The sequence below is a fragment of the Paroedura picta genome, chromosome 2 (assembly GCF_049243985.1).
Source record: "Paroedura picta isolate Pp20150507F chromosome 2, Ppicta_v3.0, whole genome shotgun sequence".
NCBI lineage: Eukaryota > Metazoa > Chordata > Lepidosauria > Squamata > Gekkonidae > Paroedura > Paroedura picta.
Genome location: NC_135370.1, coordinates 32,821,378 through 32,843,725, shown reverse-complemented (window position 1 = coordinate 32,843,725; position 22,348 = coordinate 32,821,378). Strand labels below are relative to the sequence as shown.

General features: G+C 43.6%; 1 long non-coding RNA gene across 1 annotated transcript; it reads left to right on the top strand.

Annotated features, from left to right (window-relative positions):
- The first annotated feature begins 2,345 nt into the window (after positions 1-2,345).
- LOC143828630 (uncharacterized) lies at positions 2,346-15,190 on the top strand. The gene is made up of 3 exons (XR_013227776.1): positions 2,346-2,390; positions 11,075-11,276; positions 12,267-15,190. It is a non-coding gene; the product is annotated as an uncharacterized LOC143828630 (long non-coding RNA).
- Positions 15,191-22,348: the final 7,158 nt, after the last annotated feature.

The window sequence follows — 22,348 nt, the reverse complement described above, 5'->3', positions numbered from 1 at the left end:
CTGTCCAGCTGCTGCTTAAAGACCACCAGTGAGGGGGAGCTCACCACCTCTCTTTAGACAGCCTATTCCACTGCTCAGTTACTCATATCTAACTGATACTGCCCTACACGTAGTTTAAACATTACTGAGTGTTCTGTCCTCTGAGGGACCGTTTATGCACTGGAGGTTTCATGCCAGGCTGCAGGCTGGAGTTTTAGTCGTGGCAGGTTGCTCCAACTCTTCCAGCACCCACATGGGTGAGCATTTGGCCTGGTGAACCTCATCCGCCCCCATTTGTACTCCTGCGTGAGAACTGGGGCAGTGAAGTTCCTAGTGCATAAACGGTCAGGTAGAGCATCCACTCCCAAGTAGAACATCTGCTTTGCCTGCAGAAGATCTCAGGATCAGCCTCCAGAAGAAGCTCCAACTAGAACAGTGGTTCTCAACCTTCCTAATGCTGCGACCCTTTAATACAGTTCCTCATGTTGTGGTGACCCCCAACCATAAAATTATGCAAGTGTTCTTTCACAGAAATTAAACCAAAACTGACCAATGGCATGAAGATCCATGGTTCAAGATTGAATATAAATTGTTTTTTCCCCTGGAGTTTCTCAGTTCAGTTCTGCCTCTTGTCACACCATGCCGATCTCGCTGTTTTCCGCTGCTCCAGACAGACGAACGCTCTATCTCAATCTACCCCGCAAGATGGTTGTAGGGATGGTGCCCGCCCGGCCAAGCTGCTTGCCCTGTGAAAGGGTCATTTGACCCCCAAAGGGTCCCGATCCCCAGACTGAGAATCACTGAACTAGAAGGATCAGGTGGTAGATAATATTGGTGTGAAAGTGTTTTCAAATGTCAAACTCCAAACCAGCACAAAAGAGCCTCAAAAATTTCCTTCTTAACCAAAGATTATTTGAACTACTTGTACAGTAGATATTTTATTTTTTGTTGGAGTACAACTGAATCCTGCACAAACTCTACCATGTGGACAAATGCGTTATGTAGGATGCAGTTGTTACATTTAGGACGAGTGGTGGTGCGTAAGATGGATTAGGTTTTCCATTATTAATTACTTAAAATTATTTATTAATTCAACACTTTCCTATCCTACTTTAACTCCCTGAACTCCAGATTAAAGATATCATTAATTGCATAATAATTTAAATTTGAAAATTAAATTATTTTGGCCAATACTTCAATAGCTATTAAAATTTCTTTTTCTTGTTACCATTTTGACATTCCATATTTTTATTTTTACACACCGTTCAGTCTCAAACCAAGCTACCTTCTTCTCAGCCCTCTGACCACATCATCTGATTCATCATGAGGCATATTATTTTTTTTGCAATGTCCGCTAAGGAATACTTACCTATTTTGGTATTCCGTTCTGCTTAGGCATGCATCCCAGCACAATGGTCCTATTTTAATAGATGCATAATGGGTGCAAGCAAATATAATGCATCATGTTCGTTTCACCCTTTTAATTATACACTTGCAATAATTAGACTGTCCATGGGATTTTCCCAGAAGTGCATGGCTTTTGGGAGTCCTAGGTTAAAAATGTATAATGCTCTTGCTAGGTAAATAAGAAATGCCAGTTGCATTTCATTGAAATAGCCAAATAACTATCTTGGGCTGCATGGCTCAATTTGATTTTTGTTGGCGATCAGCATGAACGCTGACCTTTGCCTTCTTCAATGATCTTTGCCTCCTCTGCAAAGTTCACAAAGAGGTCACCGAGCGGAATAGACTTCCTCTAATGCATGTTTCCCAATCACGGACTTGATAAGAGGAACCCTTTCAAAGAGGAAAGCTTCAAAAGAGAATACAGTGATCCTTTCTAGGATCCATTTTTGAACATAGGGGATTAAATATCGTCAGATATGCATCTCTTTCGCTTAATTTCCTTTGACTTAGGCTGCATCATTCAAGTGCATGCATTGATAGTCACACCAGGCTAAAGGGGTGGATTCAGCTGGAAATAATCCCTTTTCCATTAAAAGAAAAATGCTAGCATAACTGTATCAACCGAACAAAGCTAATCTTGATTTCTGTTTGTCAGATCCACGCACGGGAAAGATTTCACTGGTCTTTCGTGCTTTAGATCTTGCCCAGTCCCTGCAACAATGAAAAATGATTTCCCCCCGCATTCCGTAGATCCCCTTCACACATAAATCTCTGTTTCCCTTGCTCCGCTCTTGTCACTGCGAGGAGGCAGACAGGGCATCGAACAGAAGATGCTCTGCTGACACTGTAGGAATCGCCCAGATGCTGGATTCGGAATCCGAGCGAAGAGCGCCTGGTGCAGGCTTTAAATCTCAGCTCCGCATCTCCTGCTATTTACAAACACCGAGAAGAGCTGTGAAATGGTGAAAAATGCAGCCGAGTCACCCTGAGAATGATTGTACGAGGTGGGTTATAACAATACTTTTCAAGACCGCGATCACTGGGTATATTCACACCCGGGGCTATTTATCTTGCAGATATACAGTCTGGGAAGTTCTCCGCTGCTTGCTAGCAAGCTTGTCGCAGGGAGAAGGAACCATCTCTGGGTTTGTCACCAGCTGTACATCACCGCAGCTGGGCCCTTTGATTACACAGAGGCCTCCTCTGGCCATTAATAATGGGAAGCACTTTTTTGGGGGGAGGGGGGACAGTCTGGCAAATGAATCTCAACACAGTCCTTGTCTAACATTCAGGCTAGGATCCCGCAAGGCGGGATTAAGAGAGAGGGCTACTTTCTTCTGTGTCTGCAAAGGCTGTGCACAGGCTGATAACCTCTGGAGGTGTCAGAAAAGCCCCTATTGCGAGCACCTTCGAGCGTTCCTCTGTCTTGTCCTGACGTGGCACACAAATGGTTAACCGTTCTGCAGATAAATGGCTAATTCCAAGGCTGCTATTATTGCTATACAGTGCGGTTCCCGAGATCAGAGTACCTTGCATGCTTGCTTTGCAGAACATGCGGACCGCATGTGAAGGAGGGGAACATTCCTTAAGAGGTACTTTGTTTTGTGTAATCCTCCGTGCTGTTCTGAACGTCCGGATCGGTTTCCAGTCTGATCCGGCAAGAAAATGTGTGGATTCTCAGTGGAATAGGCTTCCTCGGGAGGTGGTGGGGGGGGGTTCTCCTGCTTTGGAAGTTTTTAAGCAGAGGCTAGATTGCCAGCTGACAGAAATGCTAATTGTGTGAATTTAGACAGATTGTAAGGGGGTGGGCAGGAGGGACTGTGTCTGAGCTTGGCTCTTGTGGCCCTTTCTTGCATGCCCAGGGAAATGCTAATTGCCACTTTGGGGTCAGAAGGCAAATTTCCTCCAGACCAGACTGGCCAGGGATTCTGGGATACTTGGAGGGGAATTGGGCATGGGATTGGGGTCACTGTGGGTGGGCAGGTAGTTGTGAGTTTCTTGCATTCAGCAGTGTTAGACTAGATGACCCTGGAGACCCCTTCCTACTCTTATGTTTCTATGATTCTAAAACAGTAAACACTTAAATAGCTTTTCTCCTTAACTAAACAAATTTTTGTAAGAAGACTCAGATACTGAAAGGCCAGAATCATAGAGAGAATAGCCGCAGCTGTAAACACAGGAAAGGGATACCAGCCAATGTGTTCTGAAAGCTAAATGTAGAAGGGCACTATATGTAGATGTCAGAAACATAGAACATAAGGAAAGCTATGATGGATCAGGCCAAGGCCCATCCAGTCCAGCACTCTGGATTGCACAGTGCCCCAAACCCACGTGCTGTAAGAAGAAGGCAAAGAAGGCAAAGAAGAAGAGTTGGTTTTTATGCCCCAATTTTCACTACTTGAAATTGCCTTCCCTTCCTTTCCTCACAGACATCCTGTGAGGCAGGTGGGGCTGAGAGAGCTCTGAAAGGACCGCTTTGTGAGAACAGGCTAAGAGGACTGTAACTAGCCCAAGGTCACCCAGCTGGCTGCATATGGAGAAGTGGGGAATCAACCCCAGATCTCCAGATTAGAGGCCTCTGCTCTTAACCATGACACTACTACACCAAGGAGATCCACCAAGCAGGGCCAGAAGTCCAAGGCCCACCCACTTTTGCCCTCCAGCCACCAACAATACAGAGCATCCCTGCCCTTGACATAGCATTCCATGCAGAGGTCTGAAATTCATTTGTTACAAGGATGGGATCTGGTTTGAACTTTGTCGGGCAGGGCAAGGTGTGCCATAAACCGCAATGCCAGGTGCTGGAGATATAAACTTTATAAATGACAAAGGCAAACCTAATTAACGATGTTATTTTTTTTTACACAGAATGCAAACAAAAGCGATTGATTTTATTTGTATTCTGAGTAAAAGGACTGATTTACTGGGGAATCCACAAAAGCCCTAAAAAACGTAGTTAATCATATGCAAGACTGGGTATTTTTTTTTCCAAGGGACAACATAAAAGGTGAAGGTATCTTACATTTCCATACAAATTAGGTATTTTTTTTGTATATATAGCACTTTGAGGAGATGAGTCATTGGCCTTGCAAGTAAATGAGGTAGTTTTTCAGCAACCCCCATATGCCCAGCCTCAGCAGCTGTACACAGCTACAATCCATCACTCACTCTTTGTTTTCTTTCTCCCCCCCCCCACTCCCTCAGAGGATCTTGAGCAGGCACACCAGACCTCCCTCTCCACCACCCCTCCCCCCCACACACCACCAACCCTGTAAGGTAGTGCAGTCTGACTAGCTCTGGGTGACCCAGACAACAAGTTCCTGGCTCAGGAGAAGGGAGGGTCTAAACCTGGCTCTCCTAGGTCCCCCCCACCGCCAATTCTGTTCTTATCAGGAGGTATTGCTCATCTTTCTCATGCCATATGCTTCCTGGCTATGTGTCACACTATGAACCTCCTACATAAGTGACCTCATACCCCAGTCCACCTGTCATGTACACCGGTGGCCCTGGGCCAATCACCACTCTCCTGCAGGAATTTCAAACCCTATATCCATCGTAGCTTGTGCTCTGATATGTGTGCTGTGTGATCTTTGCCACCCCTGACGTCATTTATCTGGAGTTGTGTTGTGATCTTTCCTTACCCAATGTCCCTCTCTCCACTCAAGGTTGTCAACGTCATCGCTTTCTGGGACCCCTCCCAATTCAGGGGTGTAGTACATTTTCTCTTTCCCTATTTAGCGAACTTTTCTCCCAATAGAACTTAGTGTGTGTGTCCTCTTGCTGTGTTTCTTAATGAATACAAAATCCTTTGGGAACCAAATCAGGTCTGCTTGTTTCAAGGTATTCCTATAGGAATTGAAGAAGAAGAAGAAGAAGAGTTGGTTCTTATATGCCGCTTTTCCCTACCCGAAGGAGGCTCAAAGCGGCTTACAGTCGCCTTCCCATTCCTCCCCCCACAACAGACACCCTGTGGGGTGGGTGAGGCTGAGAGAGCACTGATATCACTGCTCGGTCAGAACAGTTTTATCAGTGCCGTGGCGAGCCCAAGGTCACCCAGCTGGTTGCATGTGGGGGAGCGCAGAATCGAACCTGGCATGCCAGATTACAAGTCCGCACTCCTAACCACTACACCAAACTGGCTCTCTTGTATACACCCAGTAAAAGATCTCAGTTACCTTCCTCTCACTAAGCTAATTTCCCCTATGAGTTAATATATAATAAGAATTTTGGGTAACAGAATTGGTGGAGAATGTGCAGGCACTAACATATTTTGGTGGATCACATGGGCAACCTCTGTACTTCTGGTGTGTTCTCTCGGTGTGTTTCTTAATGATTTGGGAACCAAATCAAGTCTGCTTGTTTCAAGATGTTCCTATAGGAATTGGGTCCCCATATGCACATGGTGAAAGTCACCCTTCCTCTCACTGAGCCAGGGATTCCCCAAAAGGGATCCGTGGACCCCTGGGAATCCCTGGGAGCTGGGGGGGATCTGTGACCTTTCCCTTCCTACATGAATGGACTTGGTCACAAGCTACAGAACTGGCAGCATCTGCCCAGATGACTTGGTGGGTAAACCGAAAATCAAAGGGCAGAAAGTTGGTTGTGTCATGGTATGGGGGATCTGGGCTGTCTTCTCAGCTCCTGCCATTCTTTCAAGCCAACATGAGGTGGAGCCTCCGTAGTAGTAGTAAAGGTGTGGAGGGGAGGGACAGGAGGGCAAAGGGTGTGGGTGGTGATATCACTTCTGATGACATGTCAATTCCAGGGGCCATGACAGGGTGGCATGACTAGCTGACATCACTTCCGGAGGTCCTTGAAGCTTGACAATTTATTTCAGGGGCTCCTCCACCGTCCAAAGGTTGAAAAAAGGCTGCACTAGGCTAATTGGGGAAGGCACTGGCAAACCACCCCGTATTGAGTCTGCCATGAAAATGCTAGAGGGCGTCACCCCAAGGGTCAGACATGACTCGCTGCTTGCACAGGGGAGACCTTTACCTTTTAGGCTAATTTCCCCTATGAAATAATATTTAATAAGCATTTTGGGTAACAGATTTGGCAGAGAATGTGGAGGCAGTGACAGCTTTTGATGGATCATGTGGGCAATTCCTGTACTTCTGGTCATGTGGCCAAGATCCACAAAATTCCAGAGCTAGGAGAAGAATTCCTAAAAGAAATCCTCAAAATGAAACTTGGATTCAAAACAATGTGTGTTTTGTACCTAGTGGCGATTCTCTCAGGGTGGGTTTTCTACTTTCATTCTCATTCTCTCACATTTAGACACTTCGGCATCTTTCCAGCCACAATAGGGACTGACCCCAAAAGGTTAGACTCCCCTTTCTTAGGAACGAGACCCTGAAAGCTAGATTCCACCAATTAGGACCCGTCCCAAAAGGCTAGGCTAGACCAAAAAAGGCTAGTTTTGAGCGAAGCAGGGACTGCCCAGAACGGTAGCCTCCTGAAAACTAAAGTTCTGCCTTGATTATGCAGACATATTGCCTAGGTTTAGCCTCGAAAAGGCCAACCACATCCTCATAGGTTTTGCCTATGTTCTCATAAATTATGCCTTGAAAAGGCTAACCAGTAATTAGGATCTGCCCTGAAAGGGTAGATTCTCCAGTTCCGAGTTTGTTCTCATAGGTTATGCCCTGAAAAGGCGAGCAAGCAACTTGGGCCTGTCCCCAAAAGGTAGATTCTCAAGTTCAGTGAACTTTTCCCCTTTATTGGTGGTGAAGGAAAGTAGCCGAAAACGACAGGTGGGGCCTCTGGCTTGAATAGGTACTGGAGACAGCTGCAGCATAGCAGCAACGTTGCGCTTGTACTCCAGTGCCACTGACCGTGTCCCTGTGTTTGGTGTCACCGTCTTGACCTAGGCTTGTCATTTTGAATTGCTGGGGTTGATGAGATGGTTGATTTTATTGTTTTGGGGGTTTATGGGGTTGTTCCCTGTTTTATTCTGTAAGCCGCTCCAAGCCGATATTCTCAGAAGGGGCGGGATATAAATCCAATATAAATAAAAATAAATAAAATAAAAATTGTCTGCTGCTTAGCCATTCAGGTTTGCTTACTGAAACTCTTTTGGGACTTTCAGCTTTGACCCGGACTGTACTTAGCCTTTGGCTGGTGTGGGTGTGGGTATCTCTACATGAGACTTCCTCTCTCTCCACCTTTGCATCTATTCCCCCCAACCTATCTCACACTCATAGTCCTGTCCCCTACCCATTTACTTTTCTATTTCCTGACAGCTTCAATCACACACACCTCACCCTGTGTGCCCATCCCCCACCCCCAGATCCTCCTGCCTTCCCTCCTTCACACCAGTTATTCATAAGCGAGGTAAGAAGCCTGGATGGGCCGGTTCTGGCCCCAGGTCATATGTTTGATACCCCCGAGCTGGCCCCAAATCATGTATTTGACACTCTGACAAATAGCCAGTGATGGCCCTCTGCTCCATATGTCTCTCCAATCCCCTCTTGAAGATGTCAATGCTTGTAGCTGCCACCACTTCCTGCGGCAGTGAATTCCATGTGTTAATTACTCTTTGGGTGAAGCAGTACTTCCTTTTATCTGTTCTAAGTCTTTTGCTCCTGAATTTCATGGTGTGCCCATGAGTTCTTGCATTGTGAGAAAGGGAGAAAAGAACTTCTTTCCCTACCTTCTCCATCTCATGCATAATTTTGTAAACGTCTATCATTTTGCCCCTCAGTCGTTGTTTCTCCAAGCAAAAGAGCCCCGACCTCTTGAACCTTTCTTCATACTCAGGTTAGTTGCCCCTTTTTGCCCTTCATCCAATGCTATAATGTCTTTTTTTGAGGGGCAGTGACCAAAACTGTACATGGTATTCCAAATGAGGCCACACCATCCTTATCCATTGTTCCTCTTAATATTTGTGAAACAGCCTGGGGGGTGAAACGAGTCAGCTGGCCGCACCCTGATTGGCCCTGCCTCTACAGCTCCCGCCCTCCTTCCCTGGACGTAAGCCATTTTGCTCTCAGACGCCTAAGAGAGAGACACAGAGAGACACAGAGCCCTGCCCCAGATACCTGAGAGTAGCCCGCAAACCAGCCCTGATTACCTGCTATGGCTCCTGCTGCGAGGGAGAGACAGACAGAGACAGCCGCCCCAAACTGCAAACCAGCCTTGATTCCCTACTACAAACGAGCCCGGATTACCTCATATGACTCCTGCTGTGTGAGAGATCTGCACTTGCCAGTGTCCCCTGGGTCCTAGCACCCATTTTCTTCCAGGTTGCAATGAGCTTTCTTGCTAGTAAACCTATAAAGGGGCATTATGGAACTGACTGATTTGTTTTCAATCCCATTCCTAATAACACCCAGCCTAGCATTTGATTTTTAATTGCGGTTACGCATTGAGTCGGCATCTTCAGTGAGGTGTCCAAGGTCTCTTTCTTGATCAGTTACTGCCAGTTCTGATTACATCAACATCTATGATAATGTTATCCATTCAGTCGAATTCGACTCTTGGTGATCCCATGGCTCTGCTGTTGCCACAATTTTTGATCTTGCACCGCTTCTTTTAGTTGTATAATGTTCTGGCTGGTCCTGAGCATGCCGGGCGCCAAGTTTGGATAAATGGGGAGGGTGAAGGAAAGACCGGGAAAACTACCTTGTAAAACGTTTGCTGCGAAAATCTCATGGAACAGCTCTCAAATGATTAACGTATATATAATTAGGATATTTTGCGCCAATGTGCATTACTTTGCGCTTGCCCATCTTGAACCTCATCTGCCATGTTGACGCTTGACAGGCCCCTTTGGAGCTCCTCACAGCCCGCCTTGGTTCTCATTGCCCTGAACAACTTAGTGTCATCTGCAGAGTTAGTCACTTCACTGCTTACTCCCAAATCCAAATAATCTCAGGTGGCTACCGCTGGAGAAGACCCCTGCCACTTGAGACCCTGGAAAGATGTTGCAAGACAAAGTCGGCCATAGAGAACTAGCTGGACCAGTGACCTGATTCAGCCTAACATAGGTCCATATAGATAGAGTCAGGTGGGTAGCCCTGTGGGTCTGAAGTAGCCCAACAAAATTTGAGTCCTTTAGCACCTTTAAGACCAACAAAGATTTATTCAAGGCATGTTCCCTTTCAGTTTCTCCCATTCAATTTTTCTTTGTTGCTATTACCTTCAATAGCCTTCTTTATATAGTATCATAGATCCTGCTGATGATTGCTGCTCCCGGAAGGATTTCTGTCAATGGAGGGTGACTTTATTTCCTTCTCATCCTGTTGCAGACCCAAAACCTACTCAAGACCCAAAACATTTCTCCCCAAAAGAGCCACTAACTCTCTGCCTATATTCAGCACCTGTGTGACAACATTTCTCTTAAATCTCTTGTTCACATCTTATTTGGACCATAGAGCCAAAGTATGTTCATTTCCTCAGGTCAAATTTATTTCCCAAATCTCAGTAAACAGAGAACCAGTGTGTAGGTTTTTGTTGTTGTTTGGTTTCTTTGTTGTGGTTTGGTTGACCCTGAAACTGAGGGAATCTGAATTCTACACATTTATCCTCTTTATGATTTGAGTATTTAGGATACAGAGGAACTACAATAAAAGCATCCCACAGAATATTTGGGAGACACACAAGCTCATTTGCGCTTCCAGAATTCCTGGACATCATGCTTTACTGCATCCCATCAACAGGCAGCCAGGTACTATATCATCCTTGAAACAGCAGTAAATCCTGTACCAGAGAAGCCATGCCAAATTACGTGACAAATATTGCCTGCTCTCTTTTGTGCATATTTATAAAAACAAGCTATAATTGTCGAGCAACAGAAAGCTGGTCATTTGAAGAGTCCAATTCATGTTACTCGGAAGAAACAACAATTAATATATATATCCCTGTTACCCTCTGAACCAGCACAAGCAAGCTTAAATGGATCAGAATATGACTCTCTTGACAAGGTGTTTTGATTAAAACACTACGGCGGGGGGGGGGGGATAATGCCATGAGGTAATTTAGAACAGGGGTAGTCAACCTGTGGTCCTCCATGGACTACAATTCCCATGAGCCCCTGCCAGCATTTGCTGCCAGGGGCTCATGGGAATTGCAGTCCATGGACATCTGGAGGACCACAGGTTGACTGCCCCTGATTTAGAATATGCCAGACTTTAGTGGTCACTTGAAGGCCACTTGTGGCACTAAATGTGTTCAAGATGAATTGCGAAACCTCTCCCTTTCTGTGCTTACAACTTACTCCCAGGCTTCACAGTGCTTGAGGTGGCATGGCTTAATTCGATTTTCATGTGATCATTTCACACAGACCTGGTTTCTTCATTTTTTTCTGCCCGGATTCCTGGAGTATATACTCTGCATTCCAATCAGAAAAGGAGAAGAATTGGATTTTGTTTGGGGCAGGGGTGGAAAATTGTGTTTTGCATAAACGTCCCAGTTGATCCGTTCCACCACAGGTGTGTTCATTGTAAGAGGAAAGCAATTCCTCAAATTGTTTGTTGAATTTACTCTCAGATAGCTATTTCCATGGACCGCCCCCCCCCCCACACACACTATGTACTAATTAATAATCCATTTAATGTCTCCGTGTTCCTCCTGACATTGGCTCATGAAGTGAGGGATGAGCCTTCTGTGAACTCTTGTGATGATAACTTTGGTTTGGAGGTTTAAAAAAAAAAACTGAAAAATCATGGCATTCTCTTTAAAATCCCAGAAAAACCATGAACTAAATATATGCTGATCACTAAAGGTTGGAAAACCATTGAAGAAGGGGGAAAGTTAACTCTGAAGGACATCTGCTTGGAAAGTGCTGTCAAATGCAGACGTGAAAAAAAATAACCAGAAGGGAACTCACTGTGAAACTGGAGGAAACCACCAGTACAGAAAGGACCTACGACTCTCATTGTATGTTCATGGTAAGAAATATTGCTTCTCATTGACATTGACGTAAGCACTCAGAAAGTATATCATGAAAAGAACAGCAGAAAGTCGACAAAAGTAAAAATTCCAATGAATTCCAGCTTCCAGCCAAGCTAGTGATACATCCCTGTTCTACCTTGGTCATAAAGCCCAAAGAGGTGTTTTACAGCTTCACGTTAAAGGGAAACAAAATCATGTACATGTTCCCAGACAGGTATTTCCAAGGGGCTGAAAAATGTGAGCCAAATCTGCAGTTTGAAAGAGTGACAATATTGACATTAATGAGGTATTTAAAGGTAGAGCCAGAGAGGGTACCAGAATGAAGGAATGAAGAATGGGAGGTGAACAAAAGATAAGGAAAAGGATAAGAAGAGTCCTATTTTGTATACTGAGGAACAGGAATATCAGAGATGGAAGATAAAAGTGGTTGTTGCTCAACAGGAGATCACATAATTTGTACACTGAAAGTCCCAGGTTCAATTTCTGCCATCTCTTGCTAAAGACTAACATGGATAAGGGAAGACCTTTTTTCCTCCCTGAGGTCTTACAGAACTGTTACTGCTAGTTACAGTTTCAGGTGGGTACCCACGTTGGTCTGTAGTAGCAGAATAAAATTCAAGGCCAGCCTGAAGACCAACAAACTTTTCCAGGGTATAATATTTTGTCAATCAAAGCTCAGTTGGTCAAGTAGATCCAAAAAAACTTTCCAGGGTATAAACTTCCCTGAATCACTTTGCCTGTTTATATTTGTCTATCTTAGGTTTGTGACAGTATATTAAACATAAAAAAAAATGTCTTTTCCCTAAAAGGGGATGGAGATTTATTTTTTTAAAAAAGATGGAAGCTAGAAATTCAGAGAACCTGCTAAACCTATTGGTACAATAATGCTCTAGCGATATGGCAATATTTTAATGCCTTTTATAAAAAGGAAAGTGCTGTGATGCCACCTTATTAGCACCCCGTCTTCAAAATCTTCTTTATTATAGGAACATGTGGAAGAAAATAATCTGACTCCACAACTATGAAACTGCAGGGAGGTGGGTGTGCACAAGAACTGGGCCCAAACTGGCTCCGATGCTTGAGATCGACTCCCAAGAAAATCAAGAGAAAGCTGAGTGTGTGCAAAAGGGGTCGGAAAGGTGTCACTCCATTTATAGGATTATATATTTTAAGATGCTTGTATCCTGCTAGATGACTCAGGCTGAACCTTTGAGGCAGACGTGGACTGGACAATTCAGTCGATTCGATGCCATGAGACCCACTAATTAGCTACATCCAGTTGATTTTAAATAGAAAATGAATCAGAAACAAATCTCATTTTCTTTTCTTTTCTTTTCTTTTTTTCTTTTTTTTTTTTGCACATTCCTCTGCAAAAATTAGTGGCTTCCAGGCCTCCAATTCTGTTCCTCTTTTAACTGATGAATATTTATTTTTCTAAGCTGGGCTGGGGGAGAGTTGGTTAGGCAAGGGGGACGTGAGGAATGCGTTATAAGGTAGCCCTAATGTACTTTCCTGCTCCCGGCCAAAATGCCCCTGCATCCTGAAAGTTTGTTTTCGTTTCCCCATTTATATTCCTGAAGAATAGATACGTCTTTCAGTCGTTGCACCACTTTGTGACACTTGGATTTACAACGTTCAAGTTTAAGTCTCTAGCCCCTTGCAGTCTGTCAAAAATGGCTTCTCCGACCATTTATTTGTGTCTTGTGCTCTCCGTCTGAATATCTTTTGTAAATTTATACTTGACAAGCCTCGTATTTCAGGGGCTGGCTTTGTTTCACAATCCACCTCAACTTGCTCGGTTGCATTAGCTGAAACAACAAATTTAATCCACGATGTCAATTGTAAATTATGGTGAAGCTGAGGGTGGAGGGCTCACATCCCTACAAAGGTCAAGGCCACGGTGTGTGTGTGTGTGTGTGGGGGGGGGAAAGCCACGTAATGGATTCAAAGGCTCTTCTTTTTATTGGTAGACGGTTAGCATTATGAAAACCATATTAGCGTTCCGCACCAAATTACGTGAGCCCCTTTAGTCGCATCCAGTATAACAATGCGTCATAAAAGAAAGCTTCCATGGTATGAAAATATATATCAAAGGAAGTCTGTAATGTGGTTATATTGCGTATTTGCTAACAGGGCATTACTTTCCAAGAAAGATTAATTGAGGGGAAACATTTTGAACTAATCTGGAAGTTGCTAGGGTTTGACGGAGAAGATTAGGAGGTAATATTGTGGAGAAAACACTTATTTGCATACCTACCTAAACTACCTCGCCATTAAAGTATCTAAATTACCTCAGTGTATTCTGAGCACAGGAGTAGTTGATGAATTGCTTTTGCATAAATGCACTTTCCCTTCGCTGGAACTTAATTTTGTGTATAAAAGGCACACGAACACACCGAATGGAGCAACCGGTGAACCCTCTCAAGAAGAAAAATGGAAGTCTGGAATTTTCTCTGTAATGAAATGTTTCCAAATGCTGCTTGTATTTATAAGCATCCTTCGAGTCTCAGAGGATTTGCCCAAAATGGGTTATTCTCCAATAAGGAAAAAGAAGTTAATGAATCATTTTTTTTTCCTGGGTGAAATTGTTTGTTCTTGTTAATTTGTGGTCTTGTTTTCCTGGGTTCTTTTTTACTATTATTTTAGCGTGAAAATTCACTCGGTTTAAAAGCTCATTTGGTGCCAAAGTGGTAAAATGCTTTGTACAATGCAGACAATAAATTAATATGCTGGAGAATCAGAGGTTCCATTCCTCCTTATATCAGAAGTGATTTTGTAACTGGTATCAACAACATCGAAATCTCAGGAATCTCATTAAGGAAGCAATATTTTGGTCTTGTTTTCAAAACATTTCAGTTTGTTAAATGGTAGATGAGAGCCTAGAGTCTGTGTGAGACATTTAAAAATGTAATGCCTTCCATAGCAACAGAGCAACAAAGGGATACACCCTTCTGCCAAATGAAGGGTCTTAATTTTGGAGGAAAGATTCATGGTTTGATGGAGGAAATATCCTTGATTGGGGCAAATTTCCTTCCTCTTGAACAAGATGGCTTTCTTCACAAGACTTCTTACTTCAATAGATGGAACTTACTTTATCTAGGGATGCTGAAATACTAGCTAGTTTGGCTAACACCCTGTTCACCAGTCACAAACAAAGAGCCAGTTTTTCAATTATTGGTTCAACTATTTAGTCTGCCTGTCCTTGTTCAACATCCTGCTTATCTGCATTCCTAATTGTACTCCTTAATGTAACTGGCTTTTCCTGCAGCCATGGCCGCCGTTATCCCTGCTGTGTCATTGGAAGGCTTTTGGAGAGTTTAAAAAAAATCATAATACTCATTGTTTCACTAATCACTGAAGCCCCAGCACATTTCCCATAACTCCACAATGGAAGCAACTAGGACTAGCTTACTAGCTTCCTTAAGGTTCTTTAATTTGCCCAGGCTGCACAGAGATGCACATACTGAGGCCCAGCCCAACATTCCTCAGGTGTAAGGTTCGGGCCCTGCTGCAGGCTCAGATCCTGACAGCTAGCTCATGGGAATTTTGCAGTTCTCAGCACAATCATCCGCTTAATAGGTGGATTTTGACAAACTGCTGTCTTTGATCTTCAGATGGCACTCGAAAACTCACATCTTGAATAAATCTTTGTTGCTCTTAAAGGTGCTATTGGACTCAAATTTTGTCGCACTACTTCAGACCAAGACGGCTACCCACTTGAATGCTGGCTTGGGAAATTCTTGGATAGGAGCAGTGCCTTTGAAGGGCAATTTCCCAAGCTGGATTTGGCAGGCCCAACAAGGAGGGATGCTGATTGCTTGCAAATGCCTGTGCCATCTTAATTCCCTACAACGACTGGGACCAGGATATATTTGAAGACCTGTCTCCTCCCATATGTTCCTGCCCAGGAATTAAGATCACACTGAGAATCTCTCCTGGCTGTCCCATCAATCGAAGAACCTCGTTTGGAGGATCTTTTCAGTGGCAGCCCCAAGATAATGGATCAACCTTCCCAGGGAGGTATGGCTGGACCTTCCCTTTCAATATTTCGTAGGTAGTTGAAGATGGTTTTATTTAGGGCTGAATTTAAGTTCTGAGTTGTAATTTAAATTTTGGGTTTTACATTTTTAATGTATTGTATTTTATGTGTTTTATTTTATGCTGTCAGCTGCCTTGAATTCTGTAAGGAAGAAAAACGGCTAATAAACACTTTAATAAAATAAACTAATAAATATGCACATATGTTTATTAATTTTATTTATGATTCAATGTCTTGACTGCCCCTTCCTGAATATAAAATATAAAAACATGATAAATTCAAAACCATAATAAAACATAATAAGTTCCTTAGCCACCATAGTTTAGTTGGCAAGTTTGGTGATTGCGACGGTAAAATGTCCCTGGACAGGGGGAGTGTCCTAGAGGGAGGGCAGAAATGGAGAGGAGGGAGGTCAAGCTTTCTCAACCAGGGTTTCTTGATGGCCCTGGAAGAATTTCCTGAATGGGTGGAATTCTCTCTCTCTCTCTCTCTCTCTCTTTCTCTCTCTCTCTCTCTCTCCATCTATCCATCGAAAATTTGTTAAACATTTATTAGGTGATATGACCATATATGCTCATGTCAGCCTCCCCCTGAAATGGCCAATGATGGGCCTGGGAGGGGTAGGAAGGGGTGGTACACAGCTATACTTCTCAACCATCTTCTGCACGATTGAGCCACTTCTGGGGTTTCTCAAAGCCTGAAGAACGTTTCAGGGTTTTCTCAGTGGTAAGAAAGTTGAGAAAGGCTGATTTAGGCCCTTGCTCTAGGCTGAAAAGGCCCTGGCTCTAGTTGAGGCCAGCCAGATCTCTCCAGGGGTAGGGATCACCAATAAGTTAATGTGCTACATTTGGGAAACATATTGGGAGAACATGACTTAGTCCTGTACTGTCAATACGGCACTGTAAGGACATTATGACTCTGATTCTGCAAGGGTATAATTCAGGAAACAAGTGCCTGTGAAGGTATGGTCTCTGACAAATGGAAACTTATGTAAAGAGAGCCAGTTTGGTGTAGTGGTTAGGAGTGCGGACTTCTAATCTGGCATGCCAGGTTCGATTCTGTGCTCCCCCACATGCAACCAGCTGGGTGACCTTGGGCTAGCCACAGCACTGATAAAACTGTTCTGACCGGGCAGTGATATCAGGGCTCTCTCAGCCTTTCCTACCTCACAGGGTGTCTGTTGTGGGGAGAGGAATGGGAAGGCGACTGTAAGCCGCTTTGAGCCTCCTTCGGGTAGGGAAAAGCGGCATATAAGAACCAACTCTTCTTCTTCTTCTTCTAAACCTAAGGCATAATACCTTCTGGATATATTGTATTTTCCATGTTTTCATATGGGTTAGTGTTCCATGGCCACAGGTAAACCGGTGGAGGTAGACTCTGAGAGCCGACAAGAGTGAAGCGATTCCTAAGGATCCTTGTGCTGTTCAGATGAGGTCACCAGAAGTTTAAGCCATCTTGCTGGCAGCATTTATTTAGAGTTTCAGTCTGGCTTGATAAATGTCTGATGCTCGATCAAAACAAACAAGCTGCACATTATTCCATTAGCAAGTTTCCATTTTCTCCGGCACTTCCTGCGATTTATTAGTGTTATTTATGTTAATATGCTAATGCCTTATTTTACATATTTTACAATACCTGCTTTCATCGCCCTTTAATAATGACGAAATGGCCGGGTACCTTGGATCAATAAAGCCCATATAATATTTACAAGTCCTTTTAAATGAAAATGCAAGGTCACATAATCTATGGGCTTGATCCCGCAATCTTGATCCTGCACAAAGCCCATATCTGGGGATGGAAAGCCGTAACTGTAGATTATTCATTCTGATGAGCCTACGTTATATTCTGATGGGAGCATCACTCACAATGAACTTTTAACCATTATACCAAGCTGGGATCCAGTGACAACAAATGTAATTCGGTCCTAAATTTTACACTGCTTTAACTGTCACAATGTCCTTCGGAGCATTCGAGACATTCTAGTTTGTTGAGTAGCTGAGAAATTTCTGCTGGAGACTCATAGCCTACCTACCCACCCTCATCCAAGGAGTCTCATCTCAATGTCTTTTGTCATGAAGACAGAAATTCTTGCATCGCAGAATGGCAATTATTTTGGGACCACTGATGAATTCAGTGGAAGCCCTTTCACACTTTCCTAATATCCCAGCATACTCTGGCACACAAAGATGGCACCCAGGTGGCAAAAAAACAAAACCGAAAAAAACAAATACCTGATATGTTGTCACTTTTTAATGAATCTTGAACAATTCACCCTGGAACACGCATGACAACAGATAGCCTGGTACATTTCAATGGGAGCATTTGCTTGGGTGTACACATGCCCAGCCTTCAATATCTTGGGTGTACCACATTTTGGAATTTATGAACCTTACTGCTTCTCACCCAGTGCCAGAAAGCAAGATGCAACAAATATAAATGACATTGTTTCTGTTGCTACTTAAAAATTATGACAAGCGTAGCATAGTATGGAAGGGTGGTATAAAAATCTAATAAAATAAAATATATAAAAACCACACAAAAAAGAATAAAGAATCATGTCTCAAGCAAAGCAAAAACAAAAACAAAAACAAAACAACTTTTTCTTAAAGTTTCACAGAGTTTACTTTCAAAGGAAAGGTCAGGTTTTAAAACAGACCAAGTTACATGGTGCTCGCTGAACCATACAGATGGCTATTATACCAATTCCATGCTTTCCAAAAGTGCATTAGTACAGAAATATAGAAATACATCATGTCAACAGCCTTGGCTTAAACACTGGAACGTAGAAGCCCTTTCGCCATTCAGCATCGCTGTAAAATGCTTTGAGGCCTAAAAATGCATGAGAAAATCAGGGGTCTGAACATAGCTATGCTTGTCAGATAGGACCTGTCAGCCTGTAGTTGGAGACTGCCCTAGAGAAAATGGCAGCTTTGGATGGTGGACACTATGTATCACTGCCCTGCCCAGTTCCATTTTCCCCTCAAATTCCATCCTCTCTGGCTTTCCCACTCCTAATTTCCAAGAAAGAGCCTCTTGTGGCACAGAGTGGTAAGGCAGCCGTCTGAAAGCTTTGCCCATGAGGCTGGGAGTTCAATCCCAGCAGCCGGCTCAAGGTTGACTCAGCCTTCCATCCTTCCGAGGTCAGTAAAATGAGTGCCCAGCTTGCTGGGGGGTAAACGGTAATGACTGGGGAAGGCACTGGCAAACCACCCCGTATTGAGTCTGCCATGAAAACGCTGGAGGGCGTCACCCCAAGGGTCAGACATGACTCGGTGCTTGCACAGGGGATACCTTTACCTTTACCTTTTAATTTCCAAGAATTTCCCAACACAAAGTTGTCAACCATATCATCAGAGAGGCAGGAATGTTTGTGGCCGACCTTTCAGTGGGCACTTAGCAGACAGAGGCCTACGCAGGTACCTTCAAGAGGGCCTGGTGGTGGTGGTGGAAAGTATCCTCAAATCACAGCTGACTTATGGTGAGCTAAGGGGTTTTTCAAGGTGAGGGACCACCACAGATTTCAATGTGATTCAATTGTAAGTGCTGGAAATGTCCAAGTGAGTTTTTCCTTTTTTCCCCTTTCTTTTTATAGATACTGGCCTAAAGTTTATACTGTTTTGTTGTTTTGTTTTTCATATGTGGTGAAGTATTAATAAAAATTGCTGAGCTATTTAAAAAAGGTAAAATTGACATCTATAGGCAACAGAAAACCAACTGAAGAATTTCAAGAATAGTGGAATTCTTCTCTGGAGCATTCGGCAAAATGAAACTTCAAGCAAATGGGGACTCGGGGGGGGGTAGAGGGAGGGGTGATATTGTAACTAATAGTATTATTTTTTGTACTTTTTCTATAGAGCCAGTTTGGTGTAGTGGTTAGGAGTGTGGACTTCTAATCTGGCATGCTGGGTTCAATTCTGCACTCCCCCACATGCAGCCAGCTGGGTGACCTTGGGCTCGCCACAGCCCTGATAAATCTGTTCTGACCGGGCAGTGATATCAGGGCTCTCTCAGCCTCACCCACCCCACAGGGTGTCTGTTGTGGGGAGAGGAAAGGGAAGGCGACTGTAAGCCGCTTTGAGCCTCCTTCGGGTAGGGAAAAGTGGCATATAAGAACCAACTCTTCTTCTATATCTATATAAAAATAGAAATTTATTAAAAAGTGATCATTGGGTGTTCTTGTGGCCAAGTGAAAAATTTAGGAATCTTGACTCCTAGGTTCTGCCACTGACTTGGTGTGACCTTGAAGGAGGTCACTTGGGTGCCTCAGTTTTTAACCGTCTGTGAACTCTTGTGATGTTCAAAATGTGTCATGAAGATTAATGAATGTTTCCAAAGCAATTTTTGACATCTTTGCACTAAAGTTCAAGTTACTTCCTGGGAGTTCCAATTCCCCTTGACCTTTTAGCAATTTTCTTGACGTTACCAGTAAGACATTGTATGGAACTCAGAGTCTGCTAGTTTGATAACTCATTTATTATTTTCTGACAAATGTCTTGTAAGTCCATCATGGGGAACTAAAAAGACCTACTACAATTAATGCCTAGATCATAAAATAAGATACTCTGTACCATGTATACATTCACTTATTGCCCTAGAATGACACCCCCCAACTTTTATTGCGTTTTTAGTTCATTTTATTGACTTGCATTGTTAATTGAATAAGCTCTGGTATGAATGCCTAGACTGATTTACACATTGTTGCTGCCCTTCATCCCTCTGGTTTTCCTTTATAATTTGAATTCTTAATCTGTCTTTTATAGCAACCCATCCATAGCAGAGGAGATTGCTGTGAAAGCACACATAAATATACTCAATATATTCTTTATACCTACATATGTGTGATAGGAGTTATGAATCCATTTTATGCACTCCAAGAGGCATGCAATCAAACACCTCTATAAATGATAAAAATTATATTTTATTTTTGTTTCTTGCAAAAGCATGGCACTGTGGCAAAGGTCAAGACTTTACTAGTCAACAATGCACAGAGCAGGTTTTGTTATGTATATAAACTGACTCACATACCTCTTAGCAACTTAAATAAATTTCCCCTCGTTGCAAAGCCGAATTTGTGTAAGTGCTGTTGTTAGGCCCCATGAATGATGCCATTCTTTCGACGCCTGTGTGAACATATCAAGAGCATGGCACGGAGGAAAGAAAAGTTGTTTTGTGACATGTTGATGGAATACGGGTTGCACAGTAAGCATGTCAGCGGGTGATGAATGTGATGCTCCATACCAAAAGCCCAAGCCAGATGTGTGAGCGCATAGAACACGTTGGTGTGTGTCCTAAATGACTTGTCTACTTTGTGAGAGTGAACAGGGAGACCATGGCTTGTGTTCAGGCACTTCATTCCTTGGCTCCCAAGTCAACATCTTATGAAAGAATCCTTTCCTATGTGCCCCCACCCAAAGAAAAGATTTCACCGAGATACTCTTAAAATCTGCCCTGTCAATTTTATTTGTGCATCTGTAGCCAGGGGACAACTCAAGATATTATATATGATGGCACATATTGTACTCTGAAAAAGATATCATAGATTCCTTCCACAAACATTACTCTAGGAGCCACTGCTTCATGTGGAGGTACACAGCTGTGCCTTTTTCTCCTCATAGATATGCCACACATGAGGTACCACTGCCTGCTTTGGCAGCCAATAAGATCTGCCATAATTTTGTAAGCGATTACTGTTTCCTGACACACAGAATGCTGCTTGACTGAAATTTCCTGACAGCCAACATTTAGAGGAGACAAATGGCTTTTGCCATAGTACAGTCACTCATAAATGTTGGATTCCGTCCCATCCAAACCAGGGAAACTCCTGAAGATTTCGGGACAAAGCCTGGGGAGGGCAGAGACCTCAGTGGAGTACAATGCCAGAGTCCAACCTACAAAGCATCCCCCCCCCAAAGCAACTGATATCCATAGTTTGGAGGTGAGCTGTAATTCTGGGGGACACCCAGGTCCCATCTGGAAGTTGGCATCCCTATTGTCATTCAAAGTTAATAACGAAATTGCTTTGTCTTTAACAGAGAAGAAAATGGTCCCCTGTAGGCTAGCAGACATAAATGGGAAAGTATTTGGACAAATATATCACACTGATTTTGAGATTACAGGTAATGATCCATTTTGGAAAAAAAAAATCAGCATTGTTCTCATACCGAAACACTGAACAGTTAGGTCCCTAATGTTGGTCTTCTAGAAAGCGGTCCTCTATAGCAGGGGTCCCTGAGGGCATCCCTGGAATTTAGATAAAAGGTCGTGAGCATAACAACAAAATGGCTGCTCCAGATCTAGCTAAGCACAAAATGCCAGGGAGTGAGATTATGTGTAACTCTAATAGTATGCATAACTCTAATAATAGCAAGGACATTTTGGGCAGAAGCTCTCATTAGCAGGATGTTTTTAAATCTGCATAGCCAATCACTGCTGGGCAAAGCCTCATCTGGTCCCATAATTTCTAAAACTACCTGGCAGGTGTCAGGAAAGGTGTCATCAGGCACCATAGCTTCCATGGAAACCATGTTATGGATTTGTGCTCTGTAGTAGTTGTCCCCAACCCCCGGTCTGGGGACCAGGACCAGTCCGTAGATCAGTCGGTACCGGGCCACGGTTCCTCCTCGTCCTCCTCCCCGGCTGCTGCCTTGGGGACTGCCCTGCCACTCTTCTGCTGGCTTACCTTTGGTGTTCTCTGGCGGCCGGCATGGCTAGGGTTCCCCCTTGGCATGGTACTGCGCACCTGCTGCTGGCAGCACCCCCCAGTGGGCAGTGGGAAGTCAGGGGCGCTGGCGGGAAAGCAAGCGGAGCAGGGGCTCAAGCAGCGGCAACGTCCCTCAGTAGAGGGTTGGGGACCACTGCTCTATAGGTTATAGCCATGGTTAAAGATGAGGCCTGTGGTGCCACTTGGCAGGTCTGGTTTAATAAATAACAAAGTCCTTTCAAAAACAACAACAGCTATTTATTTAAAGATTTTTAGACACCGCCACCAATTCACATGTAAATGCCAATTAAAAAACAACACACCATTCA